This window comes from Hibiscus syriacus, unplaced genomic scaffold (genome assembly GCF_006381635.1).
Source record: "Hibiscus syriacus cultivar Baekdansim isolate YM2019G1 unplaced genomic scaffold, ASM638163v2 tig00116997_pilon, whole genome shotgun sequence".
In the NCBI taxonomy this organism is placed as follows: Eukaryota; Viridiplantae; Streptophyta; class Magnoliopsida; order Malvales; family Malvaceae; genus Hibiscus; species Hibiscus syriacus.
The window spans coordinates 1,844,734-1,860,312 of record NW_024063513.1 but is presented as its reverse complement, the minus strand read 5'-3'; the positions used below and the strand labels follow the sequence as shown (position 1 = coordinate 1,860,312).

The following is a 15,579-nucleotide window of genomic DNA, read 5'->3' as shown; positions in this document are numbered from 1 at the left end:
CAACTATTTCGTGTAAAAATATTATTCAGTATATTTGATCTTAACATCGAAAAATTCAGTTATGAAAAGAGTTGCATGAACTCTTCCAGAAGCTCATTCTGAAGGAATGGAAATTGTTCTAGAAGAGAGACTAGCAGGGCTGTCCTGGCAAAGTGATAATGATTTCTCCAAATGTGCTACAATGTCAATCATATTAGGCCTCTCTTTTCCTTCCAAATTCACACATTGCATAGCTGTATAAGCCATCAGCTCCACTGCCTCAGCCTCGTGAATCTCTGGCACCCCAACCCTTCGATCTACCACCGTCCGGAGATCCCCAGCCGATAGCCTCGGGATTGCATACTCAACCACTCCCATTGGCCCAGTCCCATCTTCTTCATTTCTAAAAACAGCTTTTCTTCCTGTCAAGAGCTCTAACAATACCACCCCAAAACCATATACATCACTCTTTGCTGTCAATACATTCAGTACACAATATTCAGGATCAATGTATCCAACTGTTCCAACTGCCCTGGTTGACATAAATTCTTGATCATATTCTGGTCCCATCAGCGATAGTCCAAAATCCGACACCCTGGCTGTCCAAACTGCATCCAATAGTATGTTCGGCGACTTAATGTCTCGATGAATTATAGGTGGCACTGCATAGTTATGGAGGTATTCAATCCCTCTTGCTGCATCTAGTGAAATTTTGATACTCGTTTTCCATGAATTTAAAACGCTATCACTCTTCTCAATGTCTTGTTATGCAGATGATCATAAAGTGATCATTGCTCATGTAGTCGTAAACCAAGAGCCTCTCATCGTTTTCATGGCAGAATCCAACTAACCCCACCAAGTGCTTCTGGTGAAGCCGTGATAACAATGCTAATTCTGATTCAAAAGCGGTTTCCTTCTCTTGGAACTTCTTTACCTTTGCTGAAGTCTCCCCTCTTTTAATGGCGACTTCGCGACCGTCTGGAAGTTTGCCTTTGTAAACAACCCCAAAGCTCCCGGCACCAATCTTGTTTTCCATTGAGAAGTTGTTGGTGGCATCAGCAAGTTCTGAGAGTGAAAATGCTGGGTTTTGTCTGCACGTTTTGATGATGATGATCCACTTCTTTCACGTCCTAATCTTCGTGAGCTGTTGCATCTGATGGAAAATGATCTTACACGTGGGGCAATGGTGTCATTATTGTCCACAACGGTCGTAATTATATTGGCATCCGTAACCGTGGTTTGCACGGAGTTATGTGTCTTGTGAAGCAAGAACCCACACATTCCGGCCCATAATCAGTAAAAAACAGTGCAAAAGCTCCGATTGATCCAACAATAAAAATAGCCAAGGAAAGCTTGCTAATGCTCTTCCTTGGTGGTGAAAAAGGCTTCAATTTTTGTGACGGAAATTGTGGTAGCAATGGGGTCAATGGCAGTGCAAGGAGAGTTCAGCCTCACATTGCTTACAAATGTTCCCTGAACCGTAACACAGGGCCTCAGAATTCAGATACGTACCACAATTACAAGAATCCTGAACGCATGGACCTGGAATTACCATTTCCAAAGGAAGATCAGCCCTGGAATTAACTCCATTAGACCATCCAGGACCCCAACAAATCACCATTAAGTTCCTGGTTGTCAAGCCTCAAATGAAATTCAAACCAGCAACCAATGACTCAAACGAAACATCTTTAACATCAAAACAAATTCAGATCTGTTTGCTCCTCCTACCCAGCACTGAACCAATCCGTTTCTTCGCCTAATACCGCAACCAAAGTTTCCTCCAACTGAAACACCTGAGAACTCGAAAGCTGAGCTGGAAAGAACATCCAGTTTCCTGGACTCTTCCTTCCCTTTACTAACCAAGAACCCTTGTCCAGTCAATCCACAAGCATGCGAATCTCCAGCAACCAAAATTGACATGGATAAATTACTAAATTGTCTTTGGATTTCAACCCCCATCTTATTACCACCCCAACACAACACTTTGCTGTCATTCTTAAGGATTCCACAAGTGAAGCCACTGCCTGATGTGATTGCACGAAACCTTAAACCAATTCCAGGTGAGGGAAATGGCAAACTACCGCTTCCACTCCAGCATCTAGCTGTAGAATCCACCTCTCTAGTACAAACCTGATCATCACCGAGCGCTAGGTCAGTCAACGAGATATCGTAATTGAAATATATTCGCTTGTGTCGAAACTTGAATTGATTGTAGTTTGAGTGTCCCAACAATGGATGCTGGATCCACCTGTTCTTAGTCCACAAAAAATGTTTCTGCCACCAGAGATTGCTTCAAAAGATACACTAGACAAAACTGAAATGTTGAATCCATTTCGGTAGCATTGGACTCTCTGTATTGGCTCACCAGCAATGATGCCACAAACAGTTCCCGTGCCGAAAGTGACAGCCACCGTGGAGGCTGAGCCGAGGGTGAAACAACAACACATTCTGTTGATAATGAAAGGATGATGGCACCGGTAATTAGGAGGAAGGAAATGGTGAAGGAGAAGGGTGTCAGGGTCATTTCAGAGACGGTGGTTTAGTTTCTAGCTGTATCCATTGAAGAAAGGTTTATTTTATCAAACATAGGACTTTATAACATACCATCTCTATTTAATGAATTCAACCATTCACTCATAGTAACAAAAAAAGAAAAACAATGGATTCGACAGGAATCAAAGAAACAACCTTTATTATTTTATATGTTCATAAACTTCAAATAGACACGTTCCTATGACAATATTTAACGCAAATTAAACAAGAGTGAAATCCAAATTCTCATGCAACTTTGACCTCGAGGTCTTAGGTTGAGGTGGGAGTATTTTGTCCACGGTTACTCTCAAGGCCCCATCCTGAACAACTGCAGATATCTTATCTGTATTCGCATTATCAGGCAATTGGAAATTCCTCATGAACTTGCCAACCTCCTTTCCATCCTCACATACTTCACCCCTTCTTTCTCACGCTTTCGCACCCCCCTCACCACCAGAACGTTGTCGACTTGTCGTTCTTGACCTGGACCTTGATCTCGTTGTGATTTATTCCCGTCATGTCCACCATGAACACGTAAGATGTCGGGTACTCTATCCCGTCGGCTGGAGTGGCTGTCACGGCCTTTGCATTTCGAACATTGGCTCGAGACGGGTTGTTTCGGGTCTTCTCTTGCTCCTCGGGGATGTCCAGCATCTCTTCCAGGACTGTCAAGATTGGAGAATCGAAACCAAAGCTATTGAAATTCATGATTCAAGATCTAAATATGTAGTCAAAAGATCATGTAGATCTAAATATGTCAAGATCTAAATAATGATAAACGGAGAGGGGATGTAGGAAAACGCTTTGGTATGTAATGTGGTAAATTGTAAGATGATTTCGGAGTGACTCGTAAGGTGTTGAATGGAGTAGTATATATAATAGGAGAAAAGCAAAGAGAGAGGAGAGTTCTGGACATGACGTGCTGTCTAGAATTCCCAAGATCATGTGGCATGCTTGGAATTATGAAGAAAACACGTAAAACGTCTATGATTTTCTCGGCCTTCCATTATTCATCCTGTTCTGAACAGTTTTAGGACCCATTTTCCCATGCAAGATAAATGGGCATGGATCGCTCTCAAGCCCACAGCTTCCATGCTAGAAAATAAACCCACCTTGGGCAAGCTTGATCAAAGCCCAGTAGGAAAGTGTAGTACCCCAAATATGCTAAGCTTCATATTTTAGTGGAGCTTCGAATATGTTGGGCAGTCGAATCCATCCAACAGAAAGCTGTCGCTTCGCTTTCCTCTGAACGACAGTAATAGATTTTAGACTTACAACTGATTAATTCAATTTTTTTGTTTACATTATTAGATGATTTGATCAACCTGATTCATGATGAAGATGTGTTAGGGCCCACAAACACACAAACCGACCCATTAAATCTTTCACAATCTTTTCTCTTCGATTTGGGAACAAATGGTGTCACGTCAATGATCAAAGTGCCTATCTTATCGTTGAAGTTGGAACCAAAAACAAGGGAAAAAATGAAACCCCATTGCTTTGCTAGCTAATTGCCTGTCTACCCCCTTTGATATTCGATGATGATCTACTTGAATCTCTGCTCACTTCATCATATCCCCTTCGATTTTTTACACTCAACTTCAGAATTTGGAGCAAAATTATCTTTAGTCCAATATGTTTTATTTGTATCAAAATATGGCTTTCTAATAGTTTATCCATTGCTTGTATCTTTGATTTATCTATTTGGTTATATCATTGGAAGTTGAGTATTGAAAAGTATTTTAACTATATTTTTAATACGAAATATTAAATAAGATATTATGAGTTTAAATTAATACATTTTTAACCATTTTATTTAAGCGAGGAGAAGAGGAATTTTGTTCTTAATAGATATCAAACCCATAACCTATGATCGAGGGAAGGTATCAACAGAAATTTTTTAACCACGTATCTCTATAAATTGTTAATAAATATGGATACTTTGTAATGGTGAAAAGCATACGTAAATAAATAAAAAAAGGAAAAAGGATAAGGTTGTGTTTGTAAAAAAATTCCTTAATCCAAACCTAATTTGTTGATGATTTAGCCTGTCATCATCCTGTTAATGGCGAAATTATTGGAATTGGTTTTTTTATGACTAAAAGGTTTGAAAAAAGAAGACTAACATCTATCGTGGATAGAAATGGAAAAAACAGGATCTGGGACTGTTTGTTGTTTGGTGTGGCCACAAAACAGAACAAACACAATGGTAAATGTCGATAGTTTTTCAATGGTGATCCCCAATGAATCCCAATTCATGCAAAAAGTTACTTTACGTAGAAAGTGAAAGATTTAACTAAATGTCATCTTCGATTTTCTCTCCCTTTCTTTTTACTAAATATAATGTAAAATTTTAAAAGGTAAACTACATTTATGACGCCTTTCATTTTAGATTTGTCTTAATTTAGTTATCAATTTATTCCATATCCCTAAATAATTTATTATAATTTTCAAGTAATTATAATTTATTTTAATATATAAAACAGAACCAAGCATTATAATTCAAATATTTTTTGTTCCATATCCCTAGCTTTTCAACTGGTAGTGGTAGAGCACGTGTTCGTATAAAGAACATAGACACGACTCGTAGGCCCACTTTCCCATTGTGCCTGCAATGCAATACTAAACAGGGTTGACTTATTCTAGAGAATATATATTCCGGCTGCCTAACTAAGCATTTTTTTTCAATATCAAACACTGTAAATGATCCTTTTGGTAGAACCATGGATTAAAATTAGCAAATAGTATATGTATTTATATTGAGACGTATACAAATTGGATTTTACTTAGTTTTATAATTAAATTGACTTAATTAAAAGGTAATTCGAACATGCAATTAACTAAATCATCATTTTATCAATTTTGTAATTAAATGACTTCATTAAAAGTTACTGTCGATTATTTGTACATTTTAACTTTTATTTAAAATATAAAATAAGTGCTCAAACTATATCTTTTTTATGAATAGGTGTTTAAATTATTTTTTGAATGATTTTGGTGTCTAACGTTACCATTTTAGATGTCTGGCCAGTCAACGGCGTTAGTTTTTTCTGTTAAGTGACACGTGTCACAATCTGATAGTTTAAAAAAAATTATTAAAATTTTAAAAAATACATTTATATTTAATAAAACAAAAAATCGAAACAATCCCAAAATTTTGAAAACCTTCATCTCAACCCCTGAACTCACATCGCCCGCCGTCAACTACTGTCGACGAAATTTCACTCGACCTCACATCCCCCGATGAGCAAAATCCTTGTCAAATTGTGAGTGATCAATAATCGAGACAGTGAATCGATATTTTATACCCCGTGAATCCTAGTATATCTCGCGTGATTTCGAAAGCTAATCGGTGGCAACTACGACGACGTATGACTATAAGGATGGCGGGGATTACATTGGCGGTAGTGTCATGATCGGAAAGGGTTACGACAGTGGGTTAGAGATAGGATTTTAGGATTTTTTGTAATTTAAGAGAAATTAAGATTTTTTTTGTAAATGTAATAATAAAGTAATATTTTTAAAGAAAATAAATTTCAAAATTATCAGATTGTATACGTGTTATTGAACAATACGTATGACTATAAGGATGGCGGGGATTACATTGGCAGTAGTGTCATGATCGAAAAGGGCGACGACATTTTAGGACTTTTTGTAATTTAAGAGAAATTAAGATTTTTTTTAAATGTAATAATAATGTAATATTTTTAAAGAAAATAAATTTCAAAATTATCATATTGTGATACGTGTTATTAAACAAATAAATTAACGTTATTGACGATTCAGACACTTAGGGGCTGTTTGTTTGTCTCTTAATGGAACCATTCAGCACTGAATGCTGAACCGTTCAGCATTCAGCGCGTTTGTTTCGCACCTCTGAATAATTCAGAGACATTATCAAACAACATGTCACACTCAGAGCTAATTCATTCATAACATCTAAATCATTCAACACTTGAATCATTCAGCGCTTAATCATTCTGAAGTAAACATACAGCCCCTTAGAGTATGTTTGGTTGAGGGAATGTGAGATTCTCATGGGAATGGAATCCACATTCCCCTATTTGATTGGTCGAGAATGTCATTCCCGGTAATCTTACATCACCAATAATGAATTTTTTGGGGTATATTATCGGGAATGTCATTACCTCCCTTTCCTTAGATATTGTTGGATTACCGACATTTTGGACTAAAATGCCCTTAAATTTTTTTCTTCAAAAATATTCTTATTATGTCATTGAATAATAAAAATTTTACGAATTTTAAATTACAAATTTATCCTTAAACTATTTTAGATTTACAAAAAAAAATCTATAATTAAAATTTTATATGAAGTTCAGGGGTTAAAATAAAATTTTACCATTTCATTAAACCTTTTTATATTTTCAATTTGTAAAAAAATATAATTTTATGTATTTAAATTTTTAAAATATATATATATATATATATATATATATTATATATATATATATATATATATATAATATTCTAACTAGTTAAAAAATAAATATATAATAAGGATAACTTGATCAATATAAATTCAATAATATTTTATTCATTTAACCAAACACGGTAATCTTACATTCATGCTAAACCAAACAAATAGAAAATATAACATTCTCAGTAATCCTATTCCCTGGTAATCTTACATTCCCACTGATAATTTTATATTTCGTGAATCAAACGCACCCTTAAAATAATAATATTTATAACATTAGATATCAATATCACTTTAAAAATAATTGATATACATATTCCTTGAAACACCATTATTTAAGTCTAACATATAATATTGAGAACAAACAAAAAAGTATAATCAAATCAACAAACCTTTTCAATCTTCTCTTGGAATTATCCCCTAAAAGCAGCGATTATTTACGTTCAAACTTTATAAGCTCAATCAGGGTCGGATTAAGAGAGTTGAGTCCCTGTATAAATTTTTAAAAAGAGATCCTTGTTATTCCGGAGTTCTTATAAATTTCTTTACTAAAAATTATAAATTTAAAAGCAGTATATATATATAGAGAGTTTGATGATATTACTAATTTAAATCATAATGATATGGGATAAAATATGAAGATAAACTCATTTATCGTATAGTGAAGTTAAAAAAAATGAAATTTATATTTTAATAAATCTAATTTTTGTAGAGTTTTTGTTATTCCGGGACCTGTTCGATCGCATATGTACACCCTATAGCCCCGCCCCTGAGCTCAACCCACGCGTAACAACCCTATTGGTTTGTCATATAAAAATGATTATGCCGTCTTACTATCATGCACATGACAGCATGGACCTTTCACCAATAAATAAAGGGGGACCTCATTTCTAGTTGGGCCCTATCTTGAAAATTGACCCGTTATCGAGGAAGGCAGTGCCACCTTTAAACTCAACTCCTCCACTAAAATCAATTCCACCAAATTTAGTACTATCAAATTATTGTTTCGTCTAAATAAAACACAACATAAAAACATATTAATTAAGTTATAATGATATGGATAAGGATAAACGATTCTGACGAAAACCGTCGATCGACTGAAGTATTCATTATAAATTTAAATGTTAAATAATGCTATAAAATGGCGAAATAAAAATACAAAATAGAAGTTGAAACTCGAAATCAAAATAATAATCTTGCCTTTTAATCATAATCCATTAGAAAATTAGATATTGATAACTACAACTGTTAATATAAGAGTTGTAAAAGAATAAATATTTTAATCACTGAATTCTTTTAACATGATTTGTAATTTATATGTTCATAATTTTTTTTATCATTGATAATACGTATACTCGTAAACAATTATTTAAATTAAAATCTCTAAAACAAATACACTCTTTAAACATTAAAATTACTTGATGAGTTATTTTACTTTATTTTTTAAATTATAAATAAAAATATTTAAATAAGAATAATAAATTAGTTAAGTATATGCATGATAAAAGTCTATGTCAAATACATGTAAGAGGTTCAGGTCGCTCCCTCCAAATATAACCACATAACATAAAAGTGTATAAAGGGTGTTCACAGTGGTCGATTTTGGTAAATAATATGAATATGTCCATTAAAAGTTTTTTTTTTAAATAATGTTTGGATCATAATTTCTTAAATTGTTTAATTTATTTTTTAAAATTAAGATTCAGCTAAAGTCTTTATAGAATATTAAGTATTGTTATAACAAGGATAGAGCGTTAAGATAAATCGAAACTTAATATTAATATTAAAACGTTTACCATTTCGTTGATCATGTTATAGTTCGGAGGGGAGATGATTGCAAACAAGGAAAGGTGTGTATCGTGGAAAAGTAATGCAACTGCATAATAAAACGTTGGACCTTTCTTTTTCATGACTGCGACGCTACGCATGTGGTGGAGATTACTGAATTCAATTCATCATCTTTTTCTTTAATATATTCTTAATTTATTCCCTTTATTTTAATAAATAGAATATTTTTTTATAAAATAAAAACAATCCCTGATTATAGGACACTGTGCCTATTTTGTAGTAATATGGAAAAAGGAGGTTCTCTTTTACTATTTTTTCATTTATTTATTATTTATTTTGTTCCTAAAGAAATAGGAAAGCTGATAATCTGGAAAGTGACTCCACTGCCGTTTTCTTTGCCCAATTTGCCTCGGTGGACATGGCATCCACCTTCCAAGAGTTAAACCCAAGTTGTCTACATAATATAGACTATATAGTAATACCTTTATCAAATAAGTCAATATTTAAAAAACGATTACAATTTTAATCTTTGAAATCTGATGAATGAGAAACAATATTATGGTGCAATTTGGACCATGGTTAATTGGGTTTTTTTTTTTTGAGGGACCAAGGTTATTTATACGAGTAATTAAATGGACAAATGAAAAAGGAAGGTTTCTCTTGAGGGAGGATATGTCACCATCTGTTTGCTCCTTTTCCGCTGACATGGCCCACTCACTCTCCCCCCACAATACACACTAACAAACAAAGCGCTATCCTTCGTTTCTCTTCCTCGTTCCAAGTTCCACGCTTCCTCCATTAATTATTTCAAAAAGTTTTTGAAGTAAACACCGTCCCCGCAGAAGATATCGGGTTAACAACGAATCTGACTCATGGACCCAATAATTATTGGTTGTTGTTACGTAAAAAAAAGAATAAATGTTCATTAGGTACAAAGTTTAGAGCTTCAAACCTGTTTAAAGTCCAAATGAATAGTAATCATTTATACCCTTTTATTGCCTCTCACAGTATCTTCTTCGGCTTCTCTCCTTAACTTCGCCCTTCCTTTCCTCTTACCCTCTTTCATCCTTGTTTTTATTTTCTACTTTTCCCTTCAATCGTCTGCTAAAAGCCTGGAATCGTTCATTCTCTCATCGATTTCGCTATCGCCGTCGCTGTTTCCACTTCCAGTGGCATCTCTTCCCTTTCTTCGTCTCTCAATAAAACAACTCTTGGATTAAACCCGAGGAATCCCCCTCCTATACCATTTCTTCTGATTCGGAAAATTCTCGATATTATCAAAGATGTTTTTGTTTTGTGTTTCTACTACTTACCCGTGTCTTGTTTCTTTTATAGTTTGTTAGCTGGGTATGTGAGGACCCTGCTCTGAATCTTGTCTTCTTTATGTAGGAGTAGGACATTAACATGTAGGTTTCTTAGTTTAGTTCGTTTTCATTAATTTTGATATTAGCAAAGCAGTGTTTGTAGTTTATTACTAGTTTTTCCACGTGTAAATTTCATTGTTTTTTTAGTCTTTGCATTCAATATGAGGTCTGGTTTTATGTGTTTTTAAATAATTATATTTCTTTCCTTCTTCGTGTAGTTTTTTGGTGCTCGCCGGCGATGCCAACGTCGGTAACAACAGCTCGGCAATTCTTAACGCAAGAAGCGGCACGTGTTAGACGAGGCTGTGGCCGTAGCACGTCGAAGGAGCCATGCACAAACGACATCACTCCACGCGGTGTCGGCGCTGCTTTCCTTACCTTCATCACACTCTCCGAGATGCATGTGCACGAGCACGTAGCAGCGCGTACCCGTCCCTGCTTCAATTCCGCGCGTTGGAGCTTTGCGTTGGAGTTTCACTCGACCGTTTACTTTCACGGAAGTCCGCAGAGGATCCTCCGATCTCAAACTCACTGATGGCGGCAATCAAAAGGTCGCAAGCCAGTCAACGGCGCAATCCAGAAAGTTACCGTTTACAACAGTTACACAGTAATACAATAACCTTAACGCCACTGGTTGCTCCCAAACGCAGTCAATTTTGAAGGTTGAGCTTAAATACTTCATTTTTTCAATTCGATGATCCGATCGTTAGTCGGGTTTTCGGGGAAGCGGGGGTTCGGAGCTGTGACATAAAGTTGGCATATAGTTCGCCCGCCGGTAACTCAAGTATCTTCTCGGTTTTCACGTGCCCATTGGCCCCCTATATTTCTCTGTAACTTAGCAGATGCAAGAGAATCACTGAAGTCATGGCTAGAAGAGCGGGAAAAGTCCATTGCTTGTTGGGGTTTGTGCTATGAGGCTTTGAGGGCATTTACGGAGAGTTTAAAAAAGGGGAAATCTGGCTTTTTGGATGGTGATCTGGCTGGGTTGACTGTGATATCGATTGAAAAGGAGATTCATGAGGGAAAATTAGGTTCAAGTTGAAGGAAGTGGAGGCTATCTTGGAGAAGGGTAATGGGTCTGGAGTGGTTTACATTTTGGGGACTTAAAAGGGTTATTTTAGATGAGTCTTAGGTGATTTTGTTAGTTCTTGGTTCTGAAATTAGCAGGATTAATGAAGTTTATAGGAGGAGATTATGGTTGATTGGAGCTGTAGATAGCGTTGAAATATATACCATGTTTTCTGATAAGTTCCCTAATATAGAAAAAGATTGGGATTTGCTTGTTGCCTGTTACTTATTCCAAGAGTTCTTTCGATGGGCTTACTCCCCAGGTGGGTATTTTATTTTGCTTCGAATGTCCTTACATGGATTTGAAACTTTGTTTTTGTTATGCTTATGACAAAACTTCTCAATTCTCATATCAGCTGCTTTTACCCACGTGATATTCTTGTGATTCCTGGTAGTACATGCATTCAATAAAACAATCGTGATCTACTTGTTAAAAAGGGTTTAATGTCTCATGGTTATGTCTTTTGCTGTTTTGCAATACTAATAAAATAGTAGCACTTTTTTAAGATAAAGGCTATCAAAAATAAATATTCGAGCCACATCAGATTCAGGGTATCAGGGGGGATGTTTTATGGCCTTTTAATGTGGAGTTGCAGGTGTCAGTTGAAGAAATGGAGAAACAGTATTTGTGTCCCTCTTCGTATCGGATGAATGAAATTCTCATTTATCCGAAGTGGAAAAAACATAGGTGTCGATATACTACTGCCGGTGCACTTGAGCATCTAACACTTTTCCGCTTATTGGATCTCACTTGCTCATGGTATTCTTACAGCTTGATGAGGTCATTTGTTCCATTTGGTGGCTTATTTCCTGCACCATCAGATTTGAAGAGTCCTTTAAGTGCCAGAAACCAATCTATTCCTCGATGTAAGCTTTGCAATGACAAGTATGAACAAGAAGTTGATGCCGTTATGAAGGCAGGGTCGGCAGTTTCAGATGCTAATCAGTATCAGAGAACTCGCCTTCTTTGTTATCGGTGGCAGATGTTGGACAAGCAAGGAGAGGATGCCGCAAAGGTGAGTTTGCAGTTAGCACTGGTCATATGCTGTATTTATCTATAAAATTATAATTGTATTTTAAGAACGTGTGTCATCGTTCAGTGCAGACTAATGGTGGTGAATCCATGTTGAGTGCTGAAGTTTTGGGGTTGCAGGAAAAATGGAATATTTGCCGACGTCTCCACCACACTCCAACGTTCCCCAAGTTTGGTATTAACCGCTACATGTCTCGTGTTCCAGATACGGAGCAAAGAAGTGGCGATGACCTGTCTATCGATGAAAGTCCATTTCCCAATCAAAGTCCCAGCAGACAAGTTCACATGGAAAAAACTTTTCTACCAAAAAGTACTGCATCGATATCATGTACTTTGAAAGGTAGGAATATGAATTTTCACTCCGGGTTACATGTGGATGTCCCAAGCTTAGCTCAGCAAACTGATAAAGGTGTGCCCTGGTTCCACCACCCTCAGCAAAGTCTGAGCTCTTGTTCTGGACGCACACCATCTTCATTTGTTCCTCCGGTAACCACGGATTTAGAGTTGGGAACAATATATGGATCAACCAGTCAGGAATCGAACACCACAAAATTGCTAAATCACAAAGAACATCTTCATCACTTCTCGGGTTCTGTGTCTGCTGAATTTGATGCAAATAGCGAGACTACTACATATCAGTTTGCCCAATCTTTGTCATGCTCCGGTCCTACATCAGGAGAGCAGTTTGATCTGGGAGATTACAAGTCCACTAGGAAAGCTCTTGCTGAAAAAGTTGGCTGGCAAGATGAAGCTATCAATTCTGTCAGCCAAGCTGTATCCCAATTAAGACACAGGAATCGAAGTTCTCTTGGCATGAATTGTAAAGGGGGTAATTGGCTTACTTTCCTTGGGCCGGACAGAATCGGAAAAATAAGAATTGCTTCAGCCCTTGCTGATATACTATTTGGCAGCCAGGAAAGCTTGGTTTCTGTGGATTTGAGCTCGCAAGACAAAGTTGGCACCTCAAATTCGATCTTTGAATGCAGAGGGTTGAATGGTTATGATGTGAGTCTAGAGGGAAAACAATGACAGACTTGATTGCCGAGGAGCTAAGAAAGAAACCCCATTCCATTGTCTTCCTTGAAAACGTTGATAAGGCTGATTATGGTGTCCAACATAGTTTGGACATGGCTATTAGAACGGGTAAATTTCTGGATTCGTGTGGAAGAGCAATAAGCATCAACAATATGGTTCTTATAACTTCAGCCATCACAAAAAGTAATACAAACGTTATCTGTGAGAATAAAGACATGAATTCCCCGAGGAACGGATACTTGGAGCCCAAAACTGGCAAATGCAGATCCTAGTTGTCTCTGTTTCTGATAATGCAAACAAAAGCAACGGTACAGGCGTCGGGGTTACTACAATAAAAGAAGCTCCCACTTCCATATCTGCCAACAAAAGAAAGCCAATCAACACTGCCGAGTCATCCGAGGTTGCAGAAGAACGGGCACATAAAGTGCCTAGATCTTGTCTGGACTTAAATTTTCCTGTGGATGTGGGAGATGACGACGACACCGGTTTGGGGCAGTCGAAAAGTGACTCACTGTCTGAAAGCTCAGAACGTTGGTTGGAAGAATTTTAGCAAGTGCATAAAAAGATACATTCAAGCCATTCGATTTTGATGGACTTGCCAATAAAATTGTGAAGGAAATCAGCTCAAAATGTCAAACAACGATTGGAACCGAGTTTGTGATGGAGATTGATGATGAAGTAATGGTACAAATACTGCTGCTGCCTGGTTTTCAGACAAGAAGGAAGCTTTAGAGGATTGGATTTCAAAAGTGGTTGGAGGAAGCTTGGCTGAGGCGGGGCAAAGTACAATCTCACTCCTCAATCTGTTGTGAAAAACTGGTTGCATGTGAAGGTGGTGTTGTGAAGGAAGAAGCTCCTGGAATACGTTTGCCTGCAAAAATTAACCTCAACTGATCTTCTATGCTCTGTTTGACCATGTAATTAAATGCATGAGGTTCACCTTGTCCAAAGGGCCTTCCTTAAAGCTCGAATTATTTTCCAGCCCAATGCATCTTATACCATGCCTGCTTGTTATTATGGGCTTGAATTAAGTACGGATTAATTTTGAAATCAATGAGTTTGATTATGTGTCAAATTCATAAGTTGTATTTTGTGTTTATAAAATGTACATGAATAAACAAAATGCCTAATTTTGGATGTGATGATGAGGGCAGCAACAAAGTCGTCAATTAGCCGTTTAATCTAATAATCTAAAATTACAACACCATCTTTATCCATAATGAATAGTCTATTCGTAACGCATAGCCAGTTCTTATTTGTAGGCCAATTCTGACTTTACCTTTTACTTGGATTGCTTCGGCTATTTGGTGCCGGGACCTGGAAATTGCTGTCTTTTCATAGCAAATTCATTCAATCTGAAAAATCTCTCCTTTCCGTTGTGAGGTTCTTTTTATAACAAATTCATTGAAGAAATATAAATAAAAAAATAATTTGAAGAAAAAACAATCAAATCCCCATTAAAACCCGGTCCGAATCATCATCAACCTCTCAAGGATGTCCCCGTCTCCAATAAAGAACTCTTTGATTCAGTAGCTGAGTTTGACCGTATAGTTTGAAGATGACTAATCAAAATTTTAGGGTAAAATACAGCCTTCCTTATGAATTTATTCTCTTCTTATTTTATTCATTATACTTTTAATTTGTCTAATTTTCTTATCGAACTTCTGAATCATTCTTGTCTTTATCACTCTAAATTATTTTATTATTATTTTCGTATGGTGTGGTATTTTTTATTATTATCCAATATAACAATAATTTAAAATATAAAATAAATACAAAAGGTGGTCGAGCACTGTTCGTTGATACTGGACGCCATCACTGTCCGTCGTCGACCATTGTAGATGGTGGTCATTCGATCTCAAATTTCATGAGTCGATTCGCCTCGACCCTATATGTCTGAATCTGGTGGTTGTTTCACCGGAAAATATTTCAAAACTCGTGAATCTTGACTAAAACATTTCGATTTCCTTATTTTTATCTCCAATTCATGGACTTCAGAGTAAGTTCCAACAAAATGGAGGTTGGATTCGAACACGGAGTGTTAAGGCAAAGCGACCCATGAAACTTGAGACCGAACAATCACTATCTACGGCGGTCGAAGGTAATTGACAATGACGTACAACACCGATGAACAATGGACGGTTACCTTCTATATTTATTTTATATTTAAATTATTTTATTAAATAATAATAATAATAATAAATGCCACTCTATACAAAAAAATAATAAAATAATTTAAAATGATGAAAACAAGAACGATTCAAAAATTAAATGACTAAATTATAAAAGTAAGTACAGTAAGTAAATACGAGAAAAAGTAAAGTTTTAAATAATTGCCTTTT

The 15,579-nt window shown here is 36.3% G+C and overlaps 3 pseudogenes; 1 reads left to right on the top strand and 2 right to left on the bottom strand.

Moving 5' to 3' along the window:
* Nucleotides 1-93: 93 nt before the first annotated feature.
* Nucleotides 94-2,519, bottom strand: LOC120194173 (annotated as a pseudogene).
* Nucleotides 2,520-2,732: 213 nt separating this feature from the next.
* LOC120194267 lies at nt 2,733-3,219 on the bottom strand (annotated as a pseudogene).
* Nucleotides 3,220-10,323: 7,104 nt separating this feature from the next.
* LOC120193960 lies at nt 10,324-14,269 on the top strand (annotated as a pseudogene).
* Nucleotides 14,270-15,579: the final 1,310 nt, after the last annotated feature.